At 39.3% G+C, this 25,773-nt stretch overlaps 1 long non-coding RNA gene across 16 annotated transcripts in view; it reads right to left on the reverse strand.

Annotated features, from left to right (window-relative positions):
• Positions 1-25,773, reverse strand: part of LOC109491930 — a 231,792-nt gene that overhangs the window by 115,533 nt on the left and 90,486 nt on the right. The window lies entirely within an intron of this gene.

The following is a 25,773-nucleotide window of genomic DNA, read 5'->3' on the forward strand; positions in this document are numbered from 1 at the left end:
GAGCCCTGCGTCAGGCTCTGTGCTGACAGTTCACAGCCTGGAGCCTGCTTCACATTCTGTGTCTCCTTCTCTCTGCCCCTCCCCCACTCGTGCTCTCTCAAAACTAAACAAACATTTAAAAATACATTTTAAAAAATCCATGTATAAGTGGATCCATGCAGTTCAAACCTGTGTTATTCAAGAATCAACTGTGTAGAAGGGGAAAGTTAGGGTCATGAAAAGTGTTAAAGTCTGAAGAAACAGGTTTCTACCCTGGGAGCATCACAGATATAATCTTGAGCAAGTCATTTCACCTTTCAGCCTCAGCCTTTTCTACAAAGTACCTATGTTACATGAGATAAACTTCCAGCTTCCTGATGTTATATTCAGTCTGCCATGGACATCTCGCACTCCCTACAATGTGTTGCTGCATAGGCCAAAGTGACAATGTCAGACTCATTCTTTCACTCTGTGAAAGTGTCATTGGACTACTTTTCAGGGTTTTTTGTGCAGTTAGGAATGCTGAAAAGTGAAGAATGCACTACATGGACCTATGCTGCGATGTGCTCTCCCTCTGGTCAGAGAACATGCTTGCTTGCTGCTTGCTACAAAGCAGCATATTCCCTCATCTCAGAGCATTTTGTAGCACACCCCACTGAGCACGAAGGCTCTACCTGGTCCTCTTTGTTGCATGTGGAATTCAGGGATTGTGGAAACTGGTTTAACTATGCTGATATTCCTGCTACTGATTTTATAGTGAATAAGAGAGCCCTTCATCTCTAACCCAGGTTTTGTATTTTCTAGCAGCACTCAAGCAACTATGCAACTTAGCAACTATGCTAAGTTGTTAGCTTAAGTGGTTGTCCTGCTGTTAGCGCTTTTCTGTACTGTCAAACTTATTTAAGTAGGGTAAAATCCTAGCAGATGGCATAAGGGAGCACATGGTACTCCCTAAATTTAGTAGAATAAAGAGAAACCATGAAGTGCAAGATGTGACTGGTTGTGAATTGTGTGTGTGTGTGTGTGTGTGCGCACGAAAGCGCGTGCCATTCACTCATTCATTCTTTCAGCAGGCACATTCTGAGTCAATGCCCTGTGTCAGACCCTAAGCAATAAATGATATGGAGGAAACAATCCCTATTTTCAACAAGCTCTTTAAGGAATATAACCCATCAGTTATAGACGAAGCAATTAAGCAATTGCTAAAATTATAAACATGTCCTTAAACAGATTCACACAGACCAAAATAAAAGGTAAATTCTGAAAAAGTTGTCCAAAAGTTGGATAGCTAATAGAAGAGGAGGGACACTGAGGTTGTCATTGACATAATTAGACCAGACACTGTATGTAAGAATATCTGGCAACATGTAACTTATGTGTGACCCGTTATAGGTGCTCAGTAATTTTTCCTGAATCTTATATTCAGATAGCCTTGATATTTGCACACATTGGTTCCAGTTTTATTTCAAAGCCAGATGGAAGTAGACCAATTATTTCCATACAAAACCAGACAAAATATTAAAGTCCATTCAAAATCTAACAAAATGTCACTATATTTGAAAGAGCAGTCAAATCACTCATGGCATGAAATTAACCTGTGCTCTTAACAAAGAAACACACAAAACACCAAGAATTTTAGGATGGTCCTGGGAGACATTTAGCTTTTTTTAATTTTAGTTTTAATGAATTAGAGAAGCAGAGAAAGAGAAATTATAGTATCCTCATGTGAGGAAAACCGTTTACCTTGATGCTGAGAAGGCAAGACCAATGCTTCCTATAGTCCTGAATGTTGCTTGGTGGGTTTTTCCCAGGCCAATTTATTATACAAGTGACTGATATATAGCTCTCTTATCATTGTGGCCAGTGCAATGGTAAAAGAGGATAACATTTATCAAAAAATTAGTGAAAAGAATAGGTAGGTCTATAAAGTTTATTCATATACTAATTCTTCTAACAAATATTTATTGAGTTCCTATTCAATGTCAGGCCTTATATAAGGTGCTGAGACAGTATTAATGGAATTATTTGTAATGTGTTTGAGTGTGAGTTGTTAAGGTAACTGAAGCTGACTCAAACACTGCAAAAACTAAGATAGGCTTATGACTCCTGATTTTGGAGTCCTTTTGAGGGAATAAACCATACTCCTGTCCAAAAAGACATTCTTGGTGGGAAGTCACTAAAACTAACGTAATTAGAGGTAGATGGCAAATAGCCAACTCAGATCAATTTGTAAAGGCTGCTGGAAACAGCAGCTTAAGAAAAAAAAAAACTGTGTAGCCTCTTCAATGTGTGGGTATAGGAGGGAAAGCAGAATGGTTATCATACAGGCAGTAGAACTGCAATTTTGAGTTATAGATCTGACTAAGGAGCCAGGAATGCAGAAGACAAAGACAAGTGAGTGACTTCCTGGAGTTTGTAAGAGCCAATCAGATTCCCAATTTAAAGATAGGCAGGTAATTTGAGTTGGAGTCCTGGTGTGTCAATGAGTATCCTTGAAAGGCTGAACCCAAAACATTGCTGTCATTTTTTTTTAAGTAGGCACCACAACCAGCGGGGCTTGAACTCATGACCCTGAGATCAAGAGTCAGATGCTCAACCAACTGATCTACCCAGGCACCCCTGGTGTCATGATTAAAATTAGAAAATGAATCCAGATAACATAAAAACCCAATAAAGCATAATTCCTGGCAGAATGGGGAAATAACACAGCAGATAAAGCTCTTACTTCTGGCAACATAAGAATGTCTTTTGCTATGGAGGAGGGCCACCCACCCAAGGCTCAAATGATAACATCTGAATGCAAGTACATTATTACCCAGCTGGAGATTTTATTTTACAGCCTTCCTTACAGCTGGGTGTGGTTATGTGATTAAGTGCTTGCCAGTGAAATGGGAGTCCAAGTAATATGCGCATCTTCTGTCTCAGTTGCTTAAAGTTGTTTACCAAGTGGACAAGGACAGTGCCCTAGAGATGGCAGAGAAACAAGGTAGAGGAAGCCAGTTCCCTGTGTGACCTCAGGGAGCCAACATGCCCCACAGACCTGGTCTGCTGCTACCTGGGAAAGAATACTCTATTTTGAAATACATTGTTACAACAACTAACTTAATTTTTTTCCCTAACATAGTTATTCAGAGAAAGCCCTCTGAAAGAGACTAACAACATTTGAGCAAGATGTGTGGTCACAGAGCATGAAAGAACACATCCCCGGAGCATAATGGCATGAGACAGGCCCTCTTTCCACATGCGCTCAACCAGCAACGTAAATATTAACCGAAATTACCTTTTTTTTTAAATTTTTTTTAACGTTTTATTTATTTTTGAGACAGAGAGAGACAGAGCATGAACAGGGGAGGGGCAGAGAGAGAGGGAGACACAGAATCTGCAACAGGCTCCAGGCTCTGAGCAGTCAGCACAGAGCCCGACGTGGGGCTCGAACTCATGGACCGTGAGATCATGACCTGAGCCGAAGTCGGACGTTCAACCGACTGAGCCAGCCAGGCGCCCCCGAAATTACCTCTTAATAAAGGGCCAATTGTGGACACACAGAATCCAGAAGATGGTGTATACATTTCTTCTTATTCCCATGTTAGCCACATTGGCCATTTTGAGGCCTTTTTAGCTCTGATGTTTCTCCCTCTTTCTTCTTCCCTTCATCTTTTCTACATGTCAACTCTCTTCCCATGCACCAGCTCCAGATGGCTGCAGGCTCAATCAAGGAGACAGACATGCTATCATTATCTCCATTTTACAGAAAATAAGGTCCTGATTGAGTAACTGACCAAAAGTCTCACAACTAGCAAGTGATAAAGCCAGGATCCAAACTCACGTAATCTGACACAAAAACCCCCTCCCTTAATTACCATACTCACTGTCCCACTAAGTACAGCTTTTATGAAATCTTCAAAGCGGAGCATCTTCAAAGCAGTTAAATCTTTATCTTGCTTTTAGTGAATGCTTCTAATAACATAATATCCCTACTAAAAAGGCTTCTTTCTTCCAGGGATAAAGAAGAAAAAAAGGGGGGGGGGGACGAAGGCAACAGAAAATTCTACCTTGCTACTCTTAAAAAGTATCAATGCTCAGAAAATTACGGCCATATCCATTCTCAAATACTGACACTCCCATGAAATAGCATTATTTCACACACATGTATAAAGTGGCAGAGTTGTACTCCAACTTAGCTCTGTAGTAATCACATTTTTGTTGCTTTCTCCAAAAAGGAAGAAAGATTCACAATGTCCAGAGATATACCTAAGTGACCCTGGCAGTAGTAAAGCAGTATGCATAGAAATGTTGCATGCCCAGTAGTTTCTGGCTGTGTCTACCCCCTTGTTATCCTGCTCTCCTATCTTTGGCATCCTATGGGTCTATAACCTCTCCATACCTGTCAGTACTTACTGTGAGCAAGCTCCCTTCCCTAATTAAATTTAGCTTTCAGCAAAGACCCCAGCAAACTCCTTCAGACTAAGATATAAGTGAACATTACCCACAATGCATAACCCAGAATGAGAATATTCACAGTATGACATAAATTAATCTCCAGCCTATGTAAAAGAAAGTTCTCACTCTGGGATTTTAAGCATGGAAGTAGAACTAATGCCTAGCCAACTCTCCTAGCTTGAGGTCACCCATACCCCAGTTTGACTAAAAACCCACCACCACCACCAACAACAACAACTGTAGTGTCAGGTAAGACTTCCTATTTAAATTAAGCCAGGTATCTACCTTCTAAAATAGTGAAACCAAAGTACTCAAAGCTTGAATAAGCTTCATGTTTTTCTCTTCCTCAGAAAGTATTGAGAAGGTGACTTGTTAGAACTTCACTGGGGTCAATCAAGCGTGTGCTTGTATACGGGCTGGTTAGCAGTGCCTCTGACAGCAAGAACAGAACAGGTGACCCAGACAGCCAGGCAGTGACAAATGGCTTTTCACAGGTGGCCACGGAAACAAAGAGTAAAAATGTAATTACATTTGCTGCTATTAAAAAAAAAAAGTCTCCACAATTACATTTACTGGCCATTAAATAGTTATTGCTTTGCTTATACCAAAATGGCCAAGTTGCATTTCTTGCTTTATTGGATTTTTTTTTATTTCCTCTAATGGCTAAGCACGCTTTCCTTGGCATAGAATTTGCAGCTCTAACAGCATAGCCTGCCCTGTTGGTTGTTAAAAAGCTCCAAAAAGAAAGAAAACAAAGCTGAGAAGCCACGTGGCATTGGTGCTGCAGCTCCCAGCCTGAAGGTCAAGGATTTTAGGGATCTGCAGAGCTTTTCAAGGAGCCGCAGAATCCTCCTTCTGTGTATCAACCACCATCATAGCCTGCTTCAACATCTCACACGTGTCTGACATACACACGATGAATAAAATATTCATTTCCAAGTGGTACTGTAGTCATAGTGACTTCCTGTCATGAATTATAGTAGTATACATTTTTTACATGAGAAAGGACTGACTTCGTTCCTGAAACCATATGCAACCACTGTCATTATTACCCACACAATTTAACAAAATGTAAACCTAATGTAAGGATAGGCTTCAATAAAAGTAGATTGGCAGTACAACTGTTCTCAGGACAATGGTCATGTCAAAATGTAGAGTTTTCAACCCTTCAGAATCTTAGTTGAAGTAATGATGGCTCCCACAAGCACAAACTAAAGAGTAAGCAAATTTTGGTCATATCATAAGCCCACAGATTTCCTTTAGAGAAATGATTATGTATAAACATTGTTTTCCCAAAACAGAATCTTCAGTAGGTCTGACATCAGCAAAAAAAAATGTCAACCTTTTCAAGCCTCTAAATTTAAAAAAGGACATTTCCTCTTATTAATTCACAACCTGAAGTTCCTGGGAACCCTAATTCAACGGGAAACATTGATTAGTTGTCACGTAAGAAAAATATAGCTTCCGATTTGTACACACTTCTGAGACTCAACTCTACCAGCAGACCAGTACATCCTTGACAAAAAACAAAAGACCATGTCTACCATCAATCAACCTCTAAGGCAAAGGACAGTCTCATGATGTTTCCAGCCTTGGGACCCACAGCATTGGTCTGAATGGAGGGAAGTTGTTGCCACTTTCATATTTTATGACATTAACAGTTGCCTCATGTTCTTTTTTTAATGCCTGGAGTAAAGAAACCTTAATTTGGCTGAAACATGTAGCAGGCGAAGAAGAATCAAATTGTCAAACCTGGGGTCATGCCATAACACCTCATTGGCTGGGACCTACTTTCAGCTAAGAATTACATCCCAACCACCCACACTGTATTTGGACCATAGTAAAACTTCCATAAATGTTTGTCAAGTAAATTATTGAGTTCTGAATAAGATACTCAAAGCTGAGTTGGACCTATGAGTTGCCCGCTGTCCTGTTACACTGAGAGACTGTTGTTTTCTCTGTGAGGTGCAACATAGGAAGCCCAGTTCTAAGAGGCTGATTCTTTTATAACTACGTAAACTGGGTTTGCTATTGTCCCATTTTCCAAATACATAGATTCAAACTGTACATTGAAAAGTCTTGCCCAAATCTAGATTTTGGTGCCAGGAGTTTCCTAAAGCATCAAGAATTCTGAAAAGCCTTACTGTAGCAGATACATTTTACTATTGAAATTTCTAACTTCAATTCCCTTTTCTGAAACTAAAACTATCAGGAAGAGGGAGTGTCTGAAAGTCATAGCTGTGCAGCCCCCTCAATGGCCTCTACCACCACCGCAATGAAGCCAAATAAGCCAAACCCAATCTGTACCCAACACATACCTGCTCAGAGTTCAGTCACAGCCCTCCCAGTGGTGACTGTTTGTGTGTTTGTCTCCCCGAAGAGATTATGAGCTCCTTAAAGACAACAACCTCATTTCATCAGTCTCCATAACTCTACAGACCAGCATAGGGACTGGAAAAGACTCAGTACCCCATAAATATATTCTGGATATTAGTAAATTAATTTTCTGTCTTAGTTCATGCTGCAGTGAAATCTTGCATAAGCTTCTTGACACTTCTATGTTTTTGAGACTAGCTCTTTATCTCTCCTGTCCTTGTGCTTTTTGTTCAGTTCTTGCACTTAAAGAGTCTATTAACATCACCAAAGAGCCACATTGATAACTCCAGAGATAGAAGTGAGATAAGCAACCAGAAGCAATGACACAGTATTCCCTTACTGTGACCCCAGCCCTGGGCCCTAGACCCACTCTCATTCACAAAAACGTAGACTTTGAGCTGAAACAACCACCTTCAAAAAACACTTCCCAGTATTACTGAATCAATTTTCATATAGATTATTTAGGACTCAATAGCAAAGAACTTTCTTCTTTCTTGCAATCATGTGTCATCAACATCACCACCATTATTCATTAAATGTTTACTACGGGGGTGCCTGGGTGGCTCAGTTGGTTGAGTGTCCACCTCTTAATATTGGCTCAGGTTGTGATCTTGCAGTTGTTGGAGGATCAAGCCCCACTTCAGGCTCTATGCTAGGCATGGAGCCTGCTTGGGATTCTCATTTTCTCTCTCTCTCTCTCTCTCTCTCTTCTCCCACTGTCCCTCCCCCCCACAGTCTCTCTCAAAATAAATTAACTGAAAAAATTAAAAATTAAATTTTCACTATGTAGCACACACTGTTTAGTCATTGGTGCTGGTGGACACACCCCCCCAAGCACACATATATGCATAGATAATTCTCTCAGCATCAAGCTTGGCTCAAATGTCATCCATGAAGGATATCAACAATAATCAGAACATTATACCTGCCCTTGCCCTCATTCTGTCACTCCTGGTCCCACTTCCCCTGACTCTGTCTTTCTCCATAGCATTTATCACCTTTTAAAATTCCATATTTCGGGCTGCCTGGGTGGCTCAGTCGGTTGGGTGTCCTACTTCGGCTCAGGTCATGATCTCACGGTCCATGAGTTCGAGCCCCGCGTCGGGCTCTGTGCTGACAGCTCAGAGCCTGGAGCCTGTTTCAGATTCTGTGTCTCCCTCACTCTCTGACCTTCCCCCATTCATGCTCTGTCTCTCTGTCTCAAAAATGAATAAACGTTAAAAAAAAATTTAAAATTCCATATTTTAGTGATTTATTATGTTTATAGTTCATCCATTCTTTATCCATCACATCGCTTTCCATGGGGGCAAAAGTTTTGTCTGTTTTACTCACTGATGTATCCCAAGTACTCAAAAAGGTTCTATCTCACAATAACTATTTAATAAATACATGTTTAAATGTATTAATGTATACAAGTATTTACACAGTGCTTAGCATATTTTGCTCAAGAAATTGTTAAAACGTGCCCCTTCAAGAAGCTCACAGGATAAAAAATTTTTTTAAATAAAAAATAAATTAAAAATAAAAAATCCTCAATCTGAAGACATTTTCAGAAAAAAACTGTTTTTTGTTTTTGTTTTGTTTGGGTTGCAAAGTTTCTCTAACAAAGCTCTTTTCAGTTTGACTGGCATTCACATTTTTCTCACACAGCATGTACCTTTCCTGTATGACAGATTTTCTGGAGATTGATTCTGTTCATGCTGGGCTTTTCGCCAATTTTTCCATATGCTGGGCAGGGACTAGGTAAGAGAAGCTAGCCTCTCTATGAGTTCTCCTGAGAACAGCTTTGGCCATCCCACAAAGTCATTCTTAGACATTTACATTTCTTATCCTGGGGACTGGAAAAGGACTAGAGGAATACATTAAAAAACATGTAGGACATGATCAGTAGTTTCAAGGAGTTCCCTGTACATGCTGTTTTCAAATTTATTTTAATATGACTGAATGTCTATGTTCAAATCATGGCTCTACGCTTCACTAGCCCTGTGAGACCTTATACAATTCACTTAACCTCCTTGAGCCTTGAATTCCTTGCCTGGGAAAAAAGAAGATGATAATCATATTCCCTCATAGAATCATTGTGGAGGGGAAATGATGTTTAGAAATATAAGAGATTAAGATGCTCAGAGGAGGGTTTGGACTATTGCAGGTACTACTTAATCTTAACTTTTACATTAATTATCATCTGACAAAACAAAGGCATATGAAATGAGAATAAATAACTATCAAGGGTTAAATATCTCTCTCTTTCTCTGTACGTGTGTGTGTGTGTGTGTGTGTGTGTGTGTGTGTGTGTGTGTGTGTTATTTATTTTTGAGAGAGAGAGAGAGAGTAGGCAGAGAGAGGGAGACATAGAATCTGGAGCAGGCTCCAGGCACAGAGCCTGATGCAGGGCTTGAACTTACAAACTGAGATCATGACCTGAGCCTGAGCCGAAGTTGTATGCTTGACCGACTGAGCCACCCAGGCGCCCCTAAATGGCTTTAAGGTTTCCTTTGATTTCTGTATTTTATTGGCTTTTATCCTACAGTTATTTGAAAAATGTCAGTCCAATTTTTAATTATACCTGTGTTTAGTTTTGCAGACTTGAAATAAAATCAACTGGTAACTTTCTCCTATGAACTATGAGGAATTTATCACATTTTTACATCCTTTGTCCTCTCCCAGAATGTATTCTGCTTGGCCTTTGTTAATTCAATAAGCCAGTTTATTATCAGACTCTCATGATTTCTTACTGTCCCATGGATTTAGCATGCTCCATATTTCTTCCCCACTATCCAATGTCCACTAATTTTACTCCACCAGAATCAGTGGTTGTGTTTCTATAGCCAGAACGATGGAATTTTCAAACTGGAAACTTCTTTTTTTCAAATAATGTCATTGTGGACACTTGACATTCTCTGTTCTTGAGGACACACAGATATGGGTGGTTCTACAGATGCATTCTTTTCTCCTTTTCCCTTACTTTAGCAATTTATCTCCTCTGGGGGCTCTGCTTGTTACATGATATGAGAGGAGCGTTTCTTCCCATGGCTGGTGAGACCAGGAACTATGCCTAGCCATGTGCGTGCTCCCTAGATTGTGTTGCCTCATACTACTTGGTAATTTTTTACCTGGCCTTGAGTATTTTCCTCAAATGCACATGAAGATAACTACTTAGCCAGGATTTTAGGGGGTTGCCTTTATAGATCTCCAGAGGTCTCTCTGTAACTCTGTCCTCTCCATTCTCTGCATTGCAAATTCTTCCCACTGTGGCCACTCTGAATTCTGAACTCCATCTTCTCAACTCAGGGAGACTGCTGAACCAACTGAACCACCTAGGCACCCCTCACCAAGAATTCCATATAAAAATTCCACACAGGTCTTCTTTTGTTGACCCACCAACATGTGTATATGAATTTCACATTGTTCTCTATCTCCCTCCCTCTTTGTGTGTACGTGTGTGTGTGTCTCAAAAATAAACTTTAACAAATTTTTTAATATACTTTTAGAGAGAGAGGCAGACAGAACAAGTGGGGGAGGTGCAAGAGAGAGAGAAAGAGAGACACAGAGTCCAAAGCAGGCTCCAGGCTCTGAGCTGTCTGCACAGAGCCCAACCCAGGGCTTAAACTCAGAAGCTGTGAGACCATGACCTGAGCCAAAGTCAGACACTTAACCAACTGAGCCACCCAGGTGCCCCAATGTTAATTTTTTTTTTATAAAAAGCATCTAAAGCATAAAACTAACTGGCAACTAAATCTGTTATAACAAATGCAATTCAATGAGCACCCCTAATTCTATTAAAGGAAAAGCATACCTGGTTTTTTTTTTTCCAAAAGAAAGAAAACTGAAGATTGTAATTATATCTTTAAAAAGTGATTGCCCACCTCCCAGGGTGCCTGGGTGGTCCAGTTAGTTAAGAGTCCCATTCTTGATTTTGGCTCAGACAATGATCTCAAGGTTTGTGGAATCAAGCCCCACATCAGGCTCTATGCTGACAGCGAGGAGCCTGTTTGGGATTCTCTCTCCACCACCACCACCCACCCCGCCCCCCCTTGCTCAAGCACACACACGCCCTTTCTAAAAATAAAGAACTTTAAAATGTTTAAGAAAAAGTGATTGCCCCCCCAAAAAAGTGATTGTCCAAAAGGGAAACACAATTGTCTTTTTGCAGATCTTTCTAAATAGATCCTATAAATTATTCTGTTTTCATCCTTTTTGCCTAAAGGCAGAGTAACTGATTAAATGACTTTTCAAAGTTCCTTCCATCTGTGATTGCAACAAAACAGATAGAACATAAGCAATTAAAATCAAATATACCAGCTCTTCTGGGGTAGAGTTATATTTCTAGCAGAAATAAATATGAGAAAGAATATCCACTGAAAGACTGATTATACTGGAGAAAATATCTATCACGTGTAAAGACAAGAAGACATTCATCAGAGATAAACACAAAATGAATTATGATAGCAAAAAAAAAATTGGACAGTCAGCTACAATAAATAATACCACAGCATCACATTCCAACTGTTTGCACACTACAGAGCAATTTTGTTGTGGAAAGTAACTCTAAAACATTATCAACTGCCAATCCTTTAATAGAAAATTAATAAACTTGCTTGGTGTAGTTGCATATTCATTAATGAGTATATTTAAAATCTAGCTATCATTGTGCATCTTCATGGAGGCTAGAGAAATGGTACATGAATTTTCATGTTAAAGACCTGTCTAATCTCAGAATGTGCAACAATATAAAAGAAAGAATAGTCAAAATACCTAGGAAGAAGAAATGAAATAGTTGAAACACGTCTTATTAGAAAAGCCTTTGCAGAAGAAACAAATCGAATTGTGATCTAGCAAATACCAAATTCATGATCAATCCCATTTTTTCTCAAGAAGCATATGAACATAGGATGAGTGGAGATGCTATCTCCCTTGAGGGTGAGATTTTGGCCTAAAGCCCTGTGGAACCTCTAGCATCGAAGAATCATAAGATTTGTTCCAGACAATAGGAATTATCAAAATGCCATCTTGAGTTAGCTAATGATTTTCCCCCAAGGAAATATACTTTCAAATAATTATGTAGCACTTAACAGAAAGCATTTTGGCCTGGCTTAAATATGTGAAGCAGGTGTTGTTGTAATTTCCATTTTACTTATGCAGAAACTGAGCTTCCCAGAAACTACATATTTGCTTTTATAAGTCAAGACACAAATGGCAGTGCTGGAGTTTGAGTAGTAGAGAGAACTTGCCGGTGTCCTCAGGAGTAACCCACATTAATAAAAGATTTCATCCTGTGCCCTACACTCCAAGATGATTTCTGTATGGTTGCTATTGATCCAGAGGAGATGAGGCAGGTCAAATGGGATAGATGCCTGAGGACTGAGTTAGGAGAACATGGGCGAAGAGCAGTGTAAGTGGGGACATGTGTCCAAGAATCTGTTCTCAAATCAACGGGAGAGCAGAGGTTTATGTGCTAGATAACCAGAAAACCAAAGGTCTGATCTGAAGGTGGACAGGTGGCTACATATCTGTCGGGAGGGAAGCAAGAATGCTACTCAGAGTCCAGGAGAGTTAACCCAAGGAGAACAGGATTTTCCCATTTTAAAAACCTCCTGCTACACATTAAATGAGGAAACTGAGGTACAGTAAAGTTTAGTGATGTATCTCTGGTTAAAAAGGGGCTTAATCCTATTGGGAAATAGGACCCAATCCTTCTGGGTATTTATCCCAAAATCCTAAAACTGAACCAAATTTAAAAAGCAAAGTGTAGAGAACACTTGTGAATGAGACCACTTTGCCATGTGAATGGCCAGAGAGAAAGGGAAGCAGAAAAAAAGCTAAGAATTTTACTTTATAACTTGGTAATTTAAAGTCTTAAAAATGTGATTTAGAGTATTCATTGATTTTGTGCTTGGTTATTTCTAACAGGCTTGAATGTAATTACCTGGAGGTTTATTCTCTGTGCCCTCCTGTGTGGGGAAAGGGAAAGGAAGGAAAGCCGAAGGAAGGCAGACACAGGAAGAAGTGACACCAAGGGTGAGATTGGTCCGGAGGGGACACTGCTTACTCAGCAAAATGACAAAGGCCAGCATGTGAACTGATTACCTTTTGGAGGAAAAAAAAAAAAAAAAAAAAAAAAAAAAACGTCAAGCAGAAAATGCTATTGCTCAAATGAGGATAATTATAACAGAGAGGAAAGGAGCCAGACTAAGGAAAGAAAATTAAGCCAAAGAGAATGCAGACCCATCACCAAGAGAAATGGCAAAGCATGAAGACTCTGAGCCTGGGAAACTCTCTTCTGAGGGAAATTAGAGGAACCCCATCGCTTGCATAATTAAATACAGATATTGTGCTTTAGGGAACATACCTGAGGCGACACAGGAAGAAAGGAAAGGCCTATCTGGAGATCCTGAGCTTTCTCATGGAAAATCATGAACGAGGGGAAAGCCCTGCCTATGCACAGGTTTATTGTAAATTTAAAAATAATCCAGCTCCACCACTGTTGTTTGTCTAAAATGGAGTTCATGGGGCGCCTGGGTGGCCCAGTCGGTTAAGCGTCCGACTTCTGCCAGGTCACGATCTCGCGGTCCGCGAGTTCGAGCCCCGCGTCAGGCGCTGGGCTGATGGCTCAGAGCCTGGAGCCTGTTTCCGATTCTGTGTCTCCCTCTCTCTCTGCCCCTCCCCCGGTTCATGCTCTGTCTCTCTCTGTCCCAAAAATGAATAAACGTTGAAAAAAAAATTTTTAAATGGAGTTCAGAGTCTTCTTCCCATTCCCCCAATGGTGCTCACCTGATTTAAGCATCAGTGTTCTGGCATTTTGTTGTGGTTGAGTTTAACAGATGTATCCCACTGTATCAACATTTCGTGTGTGCTTAGGATTCTTCTCAATGATTATCACTCACACAGTAATAGTGAGCCACTGGACACAGCCTAAAGGAAACAGTGATTTGCAGGGCAAATCGCAATAATCATAACAGGCTCTGGAGTCAGAAATAGGTCAGAATCTCTCACTAGGCATGATCTTGATTAAGTTCATTACCTTTTCTGAGGTTTTATTCTATCATCTGTAAAATGGGTATAAAAATCTCTCTCCCTTCAGATTACTGTGGGGTATAAGTGAGATGATAAATTTTTTTTAAAATGCACTAAAATTAGTGCTTGGAAAAAATATGCCACAGAGCCTTTCAATAAAAGTCATCAATAGGGGCACCTGGTGGCTCATTGACTTTCGTGTCCAACTGTTGATTTCGGCTCAGGTCATGATCCCAGGGTCATGGGATGGAGCCCTGCCTTGGGCTCCGCGCTAAGTGAACAGACTGCTTGAGATTCTCTCCCTCTGCCTCTTCCCCTCTCATGTGGGTCCTCTATCTAGAATAAAAACAATGTTATCGATAATGCTGATGATGAAAAGACACCACTCCAGATATTAACAGTTAGAAAGAGACCAAATAGAAAATACAAAACGTGTATTTTACCTCATACCTCCAGGTGTTGGGAGTGTGAAAATGGGAAACTGATGGGGGAGCTCTCATGTTGCTTTCCACAAAACCAGCAAGATTACTCTTACCTTGACAAGGCAAGACACTTTCCACATAGGAACTTCATCTCCTGCTTTTACAACAAAGAAGGAAGGTTGCTCCCTACCAGGCAACAAAGCACTAACTACCACCTGCAGCCAATGAGAAGCTGTCACAACCTTCAACTCCTGTTCTCCCCTGAAATTTTGTTCCAAACAGCCCTCCCAATTTCCTCCTAACACCTAATAAAAGCTGACCTTCTGTCTCTTTGGACTTGCCTGTGGTTTGCCAAAGTTTGCTTGTCCTGAATTGCACTTTCTCTGCTGTTCCCGAAAAAACTCATGTTGCTACTAAAATAACCGACTATTTTATTTTTAAGGTTGGCAGAAGGTGCTCAGTGACTGTTGACTTATGTCATTTAAGCATATGATCATATAGAGTGCTTATGGAAGAGTGATGGCATTCAAGAATTTTCTCTCCTGGGTCATTTCAAGAAAGATCTGGAGTGAAGAGATAAGGACATTCACTTTTCTTGTGTGTCTATGTAGATGATGAAGAGATGTGATATCTTTCTTTTCCTAATAAAAATCCTGGGCAAAGTTCTGTAATATAAGTAAACATAAGGAACTTGCTCATTTTTTATTGCTGAGATAATCTTAGCCCCTTTTTGATGGAAAGAGTGAGAAGTTGAAAATAAGAAAATGAGGGTTTGAGTCCCAAGACCAACATTTCCTCCTCAGTTTAGTGGCAACTTCAGTGTGAGCCCTCATCATCCTCACTGCGAAACAGAAATAATCATCTTCTCCCCAACTACTCCACAGGGTGGTTATAAGAATTAATTAATAATGTTTGTGGAGGTGCTTTGTAGCAGCATCATGTCAAAACATTACCTTACCACATTTTTATCTCATAGGAAAGTAAAGTTCATTCTTTATGAAGAAAATAGAACATAAGCCCCAATATAGTGGGCTATACGGAACCAGCATTCTGGTATTCAAACATTTATGAGGGACCCACCACCAGTTCCCTTCTATTTGTGAAGTATGCAAGCCACACCCTGACGAAGCTATTCTGTGGGGGGAAATAAATTATATTTGCATGAAAAACTGTGTATTCTGGGTGTTATATGAATCACCAAATTCTACTCCTGAAATGATTATTATACTATATGTTAATTAACTTGGATTTCAATACAATTTTTAAATTGAAAAAAAAAAAACCCTATGTATTATCTAGAAATACCACTCCAGGTTATCTGATTCTTTTACTTGTCTTTAAGCTATTTTGCAACTGAGTACATTGTGAGTAACTGCAAGTAATGCAAGATGATTCTTATCTATAAACACGTAAGTTTTGTCTTGCCCTGCAGAGATTCAATTGTCTTTCTACCCACTCCAATAAAAAATTAGTTTTGCCTCCATTTATATATTTAGTTCAATATTCCTGGTCTACAACTATGCCCCTTTTTTTTGCATTTTCTTTTTTGAATCACATTTGCTTGTCCATCATATTTACCTGATTCCTTTATGAGTTAAAAATCTTTAACACATGTTCATTCTTGTATCTGTATGAGAATAACAAAATTACTCTTTTTTGGAAATTATCTTTGAGCAGTTTGTCCCTTCTTCATTTACCCCACAAACATTTTCTGAGCAACTACTCTGTGGCCAGCTCTGTTTAAAGAGGTCACCAGAGCACTTAGCATGCTGCGGCATACTGTGAATCATTTCCTGACCCAGCCCAGCTTTATTGTGGCCAGCCCACAATAAATACTCAACAAACGGGTATTGAATTATTTTTAAAATGTCTTTTCCTAAAGGCAGTAATTTTTAGTCTAGTAATTTCTAGTCTTGTAAAGGCCTTCCAACTAGAGCCTAGACAGTGCTGGTGACACTGAAGATGTGATAGATGTTTGATGAATGAATGAACTTACAGTAAGCTTTTGAGGGACTCACAGTGCACTGATGTTGCTGCTCATGTGAAGGTAGACCATCCAGGCTTGCACAGTTCCTCTCACTTGGGAGACATGGCAATCCATACCCAATGATGGACTTCCAAGGCATGACAGATATAAAAACCCAACATATATATTTGATCCTTCTCAACGAAATCACCTCCCTGGATCAGCAAACCATTATTGGAGCAGTGAATTTGTGGTATCTTTTCTTTTAAAAAAATTTTTTTAACGTTTATTTATTATTAAGAGACAGAGAGAAAGAGAGAGAGAGAGAGAGAGAGAGAGCATGAGCATGGGAGGGGCAGAGAGAGGAGGAGACACAGAATCCGAAGCAGGCTCTAGGCTGAGCTGGCAGCACAGAGCCCGATGTGGGGCTCGAACTCACAAACCGCAAGATCATGGCCTGAGCCGAAGTCGGACACTTAACCGACAGAGCCACCCAGGCGCCTCTGTGGTATCTTTTCTTGAATGGTTAGATTCCCAAAGTAAAAAAAGTCATTCTTCTAATTATTTAACTTTTTCCTTAGTCCAGTCAGTTAAATTTTATCATTGTTTTCAGGAGTTGATCTCATCCTTGATCCATGGCTAATATTTTTATTCAATTACCACAAACCTCGGGTTCATTTTTGTCAAACAGATTCTGACATTATCTCTGTCTTGCGGATACTGACAACAACACTAACATGACCGTTGGTTTTCTTTCATAAAGTGGAAAACAAGAGTTATGTTACGAATTTTCTAAACCCCGTGCACTGTGAGAAAAATCTATGCCTAGAAATATAATTTAGTATAGAGAATTAGATATAAATCTTACCAAAAAAAAATTAAAAGACACTACATGCTTAGAATGAACTACAAATCCTGGTCTCCAAAAGGGAGCTGGCATAAACCTTGAAGAGATTTATTAATAATGCCCACATCTGCCCTGATACCTTCTCAACACCAGAGGTAAAGAATTATTCCTCACTGACCATGCTATAAATATAGCTGGCGGGAGAGGGAGTTTTACAGCTTCAGAATGACCATGTGGATTACTGCGAAAGGTTGTTCCCAACACCGGAGGGAATTAAATTAGCTGTGCTGAGAGTCTCAGAAGGTTGAAATGTGCTATTGTGCTGATATTATGTGTCACAATTGATGTAGTCAGTCCAGCCATTTTCAGCTATACGAAGTGAAAAAATATGGCTAAATTGGCTATTTTAATTAGCCAATTTGAAGATGGCCATGGCAACTGGCACAGGATACACAAACTCAAAATCAGATCATGCCTTTCTGAAGTCGTAGTGTTGTGGGAGGAAGGAGCCTTGAACAGAAATAACAAGGCAAGTAACCACATGTGGGAAATGTTCAGCAAAATAAGAGAAGGAGAAATAAAAAGATGTGATGAGAGGGGGAGAGATTACATTCAGCTCTGGCTTTAGGAGACTTCCTATGGAAAAGGAATTTGAGCTAGGCCATCAGTATGCCATAGTTATGAGGAGATGAAAGGCCAAGCATGCTGAGAATAGGGCACAGCATTGGTACACACCTGGAAAAGAGATAAAAGGACAAGTAGGAAGAAGGGAAATAAGCTCTCTGTGTGAATGTCCTCTGTGTACAGACCTACCCGACTTTGATGGCTTTCTCCTTGGTAAGGCTATCTTTTGGGTGATAATCACTACAAAATTGCCATGTATGGAGACTATACAGGGGAACATGAACATAAGCACCTAGACATGGGAAGGCATTGGAGTATGAAGTAAAAATAGCAGGTACTCAGTTTTCGGTAAGAACAATGGTTTTTAAACTTTATAAATCCATGGAAACTCTATTTGAAACAAAACATATGTGGGATCACAATAAAAAAATGGAGCTGCTCTGTTTGAGACAGGGATGGGGGTCCAAAGGCCCACCTACTCAGCTTCTTCTAAATACAAACCTCATGTAGAAGGCCACAGAGGAATGATGTCTCACTGCTTTCTGGAATAGAGTTTAGAGAAAGTACTACTCTCAAACAACAACAACAACAAAAATGTACAGTAGCAAGAATTTAGAAGTTTGGTTCTGATGGTTCGGTCTTTACTCTGGAAGGAATAGGGAGTCGTTAAGAGTTCTTTGGGTAAGAGAAATGTACTGTGAGTGAGAGAAGAGACAACAGGAATATAATGATAGAAAGATGGAAATAATAAATCATTCAGAAAAGATTTGTTCCTCACTGACCATGCTATAAATATAGCTGGTGGGAGAGGGAATTTTATGGCTTCAGAACAACCTTACTGTGAAAGGTTGTTCCCAAGTGTTCATGTCCCACTTGGCCAAGTGATTGATGTGAAGGGGAAGGAAAAGGGAGAAGTCCACAAAATAAGGCAGGGCTTCAAGCTGGGTGACTTATGTCATTAGAGAAAAACAGTGACTTGTGGAAGCTTGAAAGAAAAGATGAATTGAGTTTAAGAAATGCTGCACAGGCTAGGCACCAAAGGTAAAGGTGGCCAACCAAGAGCCAGATGTGAGACAATGGACCTTAGTAAATGTGCTCAAACCTTGTGATGCTCAAAAAGCACAGAAGCTACTATTCCCAATATGAACAAGGGGCCATCTATAGAACACAGCTACTAGACAGACAAAATGTGTAAGAGTATAAGTCCCATTGAAATGTATTGCTAGAAGAACAACCTTAAGTAAAAGTTCTCTTTTCCATCTTCCTCTTTTTTGGGCTGATAGGCTTTCTCAGATTTCAAACTATTTCTTCATACATTCCTTTTTTCATTCAACTTTTACCAATTAATTGCCATTTGGGCTTGTGGCATAGTGCTAGAGCCTGTATGCAATTAAAAAACAAAAACAAAAACGTAATAGTGGCCCCTGGAGGCAGCTTGGAGCAATAGAAAAAGCATAGATTTGGATGTCTGATAAACCTACACTTGAATTCTGGCCAGGTTAAACTTTCTCTAAATAGGATTTGAATCTAGACCACAGGGAGAAACCAGGATAAATGGTCACCAAGAGATGGGCTGGATTTCCAGAAGGGATCCTACTTTCTCCACCCCTTGATGGAAGACCTACCACTGTGGCTCTGACTTGTATGCACTGGGAGAAAGCAGTACCTAGTGGGTGTCCTGTTTTCTCCAGCCCCTTCCTATGGCATCTCTGCCATTTGTAAAGAAAGGGAAGTGGTATTTTCACACTTTTATTCTTGCTCAGAGTAGAGAAAAGCTCATCACTACATTTTCTTCTTCTTTATTGATCTTAATTCCTAGAAAATCAATCTATTACATGATGCCTACCCTACAGCGACTAAAACAAGACTGTGGACATTTCCACTTCACATAGTCCCAACTAGCACTTTTCTGGAATCTGCCTCACACTGGTTTGGTGTCTGTGTGGTCACTGGTTTGGTGGTCTGTGTGGTGTCTGTGTGGTCTATTGAGTTAGAAAGCCAAAGAGATAAAATCTAAACTTCCAACTCCTTAATTATCTTGATCTGACATACCAGAATAACTGGAAGAAAATGTATTCTCAAATAATACAGATAAACTATTCCTTCTTAAATCACTAATTATAGCCTAACAGAGCCCAAGAGTTGGTCTAAGGGAAATTTTATACAGACATCTAACCTCTAAAAATTGAGATTTAGAACTAAAAGCAAAGGCAAAAACATAAGTAAATAAAAATAACTGGAACTATAACAAACTAAAAACCTTCTGCACAGCAAAGGAAACCATCATCAAAATGAAAAGACAACCTGTTGTATGGGATAAAATTTTTCAAATCACTTATCTGATAAGGGGTTAATATCCAAAAAGCATGAAGAACACCTACAACTCAATAGTAAAAACAATAATAACCACAACAACAGACCATCTGTTTTAAAAACAGACAGATGAGGGGCTCCTGGGTGGCTCCATCAGCTAAGCATCCGACTCTTAATTTCTGTTCAGGTCAGGTTCTCATGGTTTCTTGAGTTTAAGTTCCACATCAAGCTCCATGCTGACAGTGTGGAGACTGCTTGGGATTGTCTGTCTCCCTCCCTCTCTGTTCCTTCCCCACTTGTGTGCTCGCTCGCGCGCTCTCTCTCTCTCTCTCTCTCTCTCAAAATAAACAAATAGACTTAAAAAAATAAAAATAGATGATCTGAATAGACATTTTCCCAAAGAAGACATACAGATGGCAAACAGGCTCATAAAAAGATACTCACTGTCACTAATCATCAGGGAAATGCAAATCAACACCATAGTGAGATATCACCTCATGCCTGTTAGAATAGCAATTTCAAAAAGACAAGAAACAAGTGTTGGTGAGGATGGGGAGGAAAAGGGAACCCTCAGGCACTACTGGTAGGAATGTAAATTGGTGCAGCTTCTATGGAAAACAGTAGAGAGGTTCTTCAAACAGTTAAAAATAGAACTACCATAAGATCCAGAAATTCCACTTCTGGATATTTATCCAAAGAAAATAAAAACAGTAACTTTAAAGATATATGCACCTCCATGTTCATGGAGAATTATTTATAATGGCCAATATATGGAAACAGCCTAAGGTCCATCAAAGGATAAATGACTAAAGATAATGTAGAATGTATGTGTGTCTGTATGTGGTGTGTGTAATGGAATATTACTCAGCCATAAAAAAGAATGAAATCTTGCCAATTACAACAACACAGATGGACCTAGAAGGCATTTGGCTAAGTGAAATAAGTCAGAGACAGACAAATACTGTACGATCTCACATGTAGGATCTAAAAGAAAGAAAGAAAGAGAAAGAAAGAGAAAGAAAGGGAAAGAAAGAAAGAAAGAAAGAAAGAAAGAAAGAAAGAAAGAAAGAAAGAAAGAAAGAAAGGAAGGAAGGAAGGAGCGAGCTCATAGATACAGAGACTGGTGATTATTACAGGTGGGGGTTGGGAGGTGCACAAAATGGGCGAAGGGAGTCAAAAGGTACAAACTTCCAAATATAAAATAAATCATGGGGATATAATGTACATCATGGTGACTATAATTAGTAATATTGTATTGTGTATTTGAAAGTTGTTAAGAGTAAATACTTTTTTTAAAATATTTATTTTGAGAGAGAGAGCGAGCGAGCATGTGCACAAGTGGGGGAGGTGGAGAGAGAGAGAGAAAATCCCAAGCAAGCTCCACGCCGTCAGCACAGAGCTCAACATGGGGCTCGATCTCACAAATCCATGAGATCATGTTCTGAGTCGAAATCAAGAGCCAGACACTTAACCAACTGAGCCACCCTGGCGCCCTGAAGAGTAAATCTTAAAAATTCTCATCACAATAAAATTTCTACAACTATGTATAGTGATGGGTTTTAACTAGATTCATTGTGGCGACCATTTCACAGTATATACAGATATCAAATCATTATGTTGTACACCTGAAACATGTTGTATTACAATTATACCTCAATTTAAAAAGACAAAAAATAAAATAAAAAGGGATGAGAATAATTTCTTAAAGGTTATGTTTCAATTTAGCCTTGTAAATGTTAAAAGTAAAGGGTCATTTGGGGGGGAGCTATTTTTATAGTGTCCTTAGGTGTATGCAATGAAATACAGAAGAGTGAAAACTGAGCACACAGTGTATGAGCTAGTGAAAAAGATAAGCTTTCCCAGGAAGCACTATTCATTCTTTATTGAACAAATATAAAGAGACTGTACAATATTCAGAGATTTTCTAAAAATCGAGTCTATCCACATCTCCCCCAGACCCCCATGATTGAATTACTGCCTCCATTTCCAGCCCTAATATTTAATTCTTTCTGGGAACAGACAATGGTTACAGCAGCTCCACTTTCTCTATGAATCTACTACATTAATCATGAAAATGCAGACACCTCCCCCACTACAGGTGAGGTCAAAATGCCTCCAAGGTTTACTAAAAGCTGCATGGGTAGATTTGGTCTAGGCAGCCAGGGTTTTCCAAATTGCTCTCCACTGCAAATTGTCCCCCCACACCTTTGTCTTCTCATTCCTGTTTTCTATTAAATCAGTAATATTTCTGTTTCAATTCTCTTCTCCCCAGGTTTGAAAATTAAACATTTTATGCTCCTTCTATTTAGTGGTTACTTTGACAAAATCTGAAGTTGACCAGTATTCTGTGCCTCATCTCAAATGATACAGGAACCTTAGGACTCTGATCAGGACTCATCCTTCAATCCCAGTCTTCTACGCTAATTTTTTCTAGCATTGTTTCTTTTTTTCTGCACATCTCTGTAACATTTCTAGTGGTAACTCAAAATCCTCTTCTCAGAGCACTATTTCTTAGAATCACGTATTGACAGAGGCTAGGTTGCATACCAACTTCAAGCTTGATGTTTTAAGAGGAAGTTTCTAAGTAAGCTCACATTACAAGGTATAAATTTAGCTCTCCTGCTAAAACACCAAGTTTTAAACGATGGCTTTCTCTTCTGACCATGGAACAGATTTTCCAACTTTCTTCTGACTTTGGAGTAATATTCTCAGGACAACCCTGAGTCGGGCTCCATTCCTTAGAACTATGTGTCCAGCATGCAGCAAACATGGGGAGACTGCACATTTATGGCTCAGTACTAGAGAAAAATCTATTCCAAGATGCTGGAATCTATTCTAATTCATGCTGTCCTATTCCTCAAAGATATGGCTAATCTGTGGGAAAGCCCCACCAGTATCTTCAAAAAACTGTTCAACCTTTCTTCCATAGGCTCTCCCTGCCTATGCTTTCCTTGTGTACACTTTTCTGTTCCACCCCATGTCTTAAGTCATCATACTGTGAATGTAGTAACTTTATAGAAGATTTGGGGTTGTCCTAAAAAGGGAATTACATTATAATTGCACAGCATTCTATAATCTCAAGAACTCTCTCTTCTGCTTTCCTAAACTTACGCTCCTCATACTACCCCACACAGCCTCTAAAGTGTGCATTTCAGTCCACCTTTCCCCACTACCTCTCTCTTAGTGGGGAGTTTACCAGGCTAGTCTGTCATCCCCTAGCTTCTCTGGAATTCCATAGGATCAATTTTTCTCTACTTACTCATGCAGGTAAGATTACCATTATTAAGCACTGGGTACTTGGGCTTTATCCTTGAGGCTTTCTAACTGAGACTCTAGGTACACAAAAGTGCCCCAAGAACAATTTCATGGAATAAAAGGAAGTCCAAATATGCTGGCCTCTAGGCCCCCACATCAACCCAATCTACTTATCAGAGATCTTCTAGTAATAAAACAGAAATGAGGTCAAGACCTATGACAAGGAAATTTCACTGCAACCAACTATAAATACGCTGAATAAGTTGCTACTTGTTTATAAATACCCTAAAAGCTAAGAAACTGGGAATTAACAATTTTCTTTCATAACAGGTAAAGGAAGATGTCTCCTTCCCTCATGGGTCTTGAGTAGGAACATTGGTGAGAAAAACATTCAGACGAATAAAGGAGTTTTCATCAGCAAGTGAGCACCTTAGCACTAATATGATAAAAACAAAATATTTTCCACAGTGTATAGATTTAAGGCATTATTAAACCACAATGATTTTGTCTTGTCACTACTCCCTTACTTCTGCCTTTTAATGATAAATAACCATTTCTTAGTTTCTCATTTTTGCTTTATGGGGTTTGCTTTGCTTCCCAGGCAACAACTATTTACTGAAGATTAAAGACAAAGAAAAAAGGTCAAGAAGCTTTATTCATTCCATGGTAGCTCTTCCGAAGAGATGTGAAATAACTCTTTTAACTCAACTGAGAATAGTCATTATCTACCATGTATGCTAGTGGGCTCACCAAGCCCTGGAAAATTTGGGGGTTTGCCAAACTAAATTCTGGAAAGATAACACAATATAAAAGTGAATATTGCCTTATTCCACTCTCACAGAGAAATGTCTCTTCTCTTTTTAAACCATAGGAACTTGGCAAACTTACAAATGTTAGGAAAGAGAAATACTAGCTGAGTTTAGGTAGCAGAGGGAAGACAAAGGATAAAAACTACAGGGTCCCTTACCTGGATAGATTGATTTTTTATTATGATTGCGATTATGAGCATTACACTGAAAGGAAGAAAACTTATTTGGGTAGCTAGTATGCAGTTGCAAGCCCTATTGTCAGTCTAAAGTGTTTAGACTGTTAGCTGACAGATCAAGATGAGGAATCACTTCTGACGAGGTATGAAGTGATTCCAAACTCCCTAGGCCAGAATAGCTTAAGATTTCACTCTGAGTTGAATTCCTACAACATAAACCAGACCTAAGTTTCAGGAAGAAAATAAATATGTCTTATATGAGAAGATGTCATTGATATGTAAGTCAATCTCTGAGTGAACGTTGGGCTACACAATAAGCCACCGCACCTTGGCCCCTACCCCCAACATAGACCATGAGTGGGGAACGGACTCAAAGCAGTAAACGCATTGGCTCATGAGTGACCACTTCAATTCTCTTTGTTGTTGTTTGAATTAAGGGACACAAGTGGAGTGAATGAAAAGGTAAGGGACACAAGAGCAATGAGGTCACTATTCTGTTCATCAAAACAGCACCTTATTTCCATTTGTACACTTATCAGGTTGTTGCCTAGGAAATGTTTAGAAACCACTGTGTCAATAGAGAATGAGAGTCCATTGTTACAATCATATTTTCTTTCTCACTGACTACATGAGCTTGAATAGGTCATCTTGACCTAATTTATTAAGCTTAAAAAAATCAGGCTTGTAGAAAATAATACTTGTGAAAGTGGGATTTGCCACTGTAGCAAAGGACCTAGAGAAATAATTGAACTGTGAGACTTCTGCAAATTCAGATAAGCCAGATATGAAGTAGAAGAGAAGATATAGGGACACCTGGCTGGCTTAGTGGCCAAGGATCCAATTCTTGATCTTGTGGTCTTGAGTTTGAGCCCCACACTGGGTGTAGAGATTACTTAAAAAAAAAAAGAGGGGATATAGAAAGACTGGGACATGAGGCATCAATTTCCATGAAGGCCTGAATTAAGAAGGAGGAAAAGTTGTTATATTTATCACAATTCATGTGACTATATGTTCAGATTTGGGCCTAGGACATTCCCAGTTTATGCCCACTTCCTTGCATGGTTATCCACTATACCATCTTTCACTCTCAAAAATGTGCCAATATAGATGATAAATTACATGGTCACATTAATTACAGTCAAGGTAAAGACCCACAGATTTAAGATATACTGGAGTTTGGTTAACTAAAATCTATATCCTATTTCCTCTTCCTGTAGACTATCCTTCAATTTTAACATGCATTATTTATAGCTTTTTTTCCTTTTTCAGCTTTGAGGTATAATTGAGCAAAGAAAGTAATAGAAAGTACAGAACATGATTTTTATATAGGTATATTGTGAAAGGATTTCCACCATTAAGTTAATTAACATATCCACTACTTCACATATTTACTTTTTTGGTGGAAGAACATTTAAGTTTTATTCTTTTAGCAAATTACAATTATACAATACAGTGTTATCAACTACAGTCACCATGTTATACATTAGAGCCCCGGGCTTTCTTTGTATTATAGCTGAAAGTTTGTACCCTTTCTACCAATCTACTTCTACTT

This window comes from Felis catus, chromosome D1 (assembly GCF_018350175.1).
Source record: "Felis catus isolate Fca126 chromosome D1, F.catus_Fca126_mat1.0, whole genome shotgun sequence".
Classification (NCBI taxonomy): domain Eukaryota; kingdom Metazoa; phylum Chordata; class Mammalia; order Carnivora; family Felidae; genus Felis; species Felis catus.